Source organism: Cygnus olor, chromosome 5 (genome assembly GCF_009769625.2).
Source record: "Cygnus olor isolate bCygOlo1 chromosome 5, bCygOlo1.pri.v2, whole genome shotgun sequence".
Classification (NCBI taxonomy): domain Eukaryota; kingdom Metazoa; phylum Chordata; class Aves; order Anseriformes; family Anatidae; genus Cygnus; species Cygnus olor.
In genome coordinates, this window is record NC_049173.1 from 23,283,438 (window position 1) to 23,285,151 (window position 1,714).

Below are 1,714 nucleotides of genomic sequence, written 5' to 3' on the forward strand. Positions count from 1 at the left end.
CCTTCCCTCCCTCCCTCCCCGCCCGGCCGCGGGGTGCCCGGCCCGGCACGGGCAGGGGAAGGGGAAGGGGAAAGGGAAGGGGCCGGGGCCGCCGCTCCGCTCCGCCCCGCCGCCCGCCCCGCTGCGGCGCCCGCACCCCTCCGCCTCCTTCCCCGCCGCCTCGCCGGGGCCTGCGCCGCGGGGCCTGCGAGGGAGCCGCCCCCGGCCCGAAGGGGGCCCGGTGCCGCGGAGCCTCTGCCGGTGCCGCGGTGTGCGGCGGCTGGGGCACGGCCCGGGGCCCGGGGCCCGGGGGACGAACGCCCCTGCCTCCTAAAGGATCGCGCAGGCTGGCGAGCCTGTGGCGGAGGTGCCTGCCAGAGCGGGGGCACCGGGAGCCAAGTGTGTGATGGGCTGCCGGCCTCCCCTCGTACTGCAAGGGATGTAGGGTGGCACGGCTCGTCATCCACAGGGGCCAAGGGGAGAGAAGAAGCCAGGTGTGTCCCGTAGCATCTCCCCTTCTTTTAAACCTCCTCAGGGCTGAGACCCTGAGATGGCACTCTGCTGATTTTGGCTCTGCTGGAGCCATGTGGAGCGAAGGCGGGCTACAGTGCAATGCCTTCGGATAAAACTTTACCATAAATGAGACCTTTGTCCCTGAGCGGTGACTCCAAGGAGCTACCATAGCCCAAACAGCATGACTAACGCTTCAGGGACCAGCCAAAAAACACAAGCTGCCATCTCTCTCCATCTCCTTCAGCTCCAGCAACACGCACGATGTGAAGTCACTCAGCTCGCCCGCTCACCCTGACAAGCCAGCGCCAGTCCTTCAGCGTCACCGGGGCTCTGTGACCTCGGCAGCTGCCTCGCAGCGGGTGACACTGGCTGCGTCAGGAGCCACCGAGCAGACAGGACTGTGCCGGCTGAGCAGGACACATGCTCTGCAAACCCTGAGCCACAGGGGGAGAGACAAAGTTATGGGGATTTTCTAACATGACCTGTGATTGGGGGTTGCCTCTGGGTCCCCAGGGCTAGACCCCCTGCTTCTCAGCGCGTGCAGGCTGCACTGTTCATAACCCACGGCTTCTCTGACCCACTGAGCTGGCAACCAGCGTGCTCCAGCACTTAAACTGGCAAAAGCCATGGTGAAATCCTGAGCAGAGCTGACAAACCTGAGCAGAGATGGTGAGGTGCCCTGCTCCCGAATGAATGATCGCCAGCTCCCCTCCCTTGGTCCACCAGGGGGACCATGGGCAGAGGTGACCGTCACCCATGTGGCACCCCATCTGTGTGCATTACAGCATGGTTTCTCACCACACTGTGGGTCAGGCAGAGGAGCCCTGCACACAGTGCTGGGTTAGCACGCCCTCTGCACAGCCCTGGATGTGGCCCCAGGCTTCCTTGCCTGCAGACGGTTTCGAGGACAGAATTACCTGTTTCCTGGGAGGATTTTTTTTTTTCTCATTACATTATGTTCATGCTTTGAAAGCAGGAACGAGTTTATTCTCATCCCTGTGACCAGTGGGGGGTCATCCCGCAGGTAGAGAGGGAAGCTCACACCTGAGGAGATTAAACCTGCGATGACACAGAGATGCTGGGTGGTTCTGCTGCATGGCTGGCACGGCACAGCACCACAGCCCTTCAGCATTCACCTCTGTCACAGCCACGAGTGCTTAGCTGGGCCCCAAGCATCGAGCAGACACCCAGAAAATGATGTCTGAGCAGTTTAGTAACCACA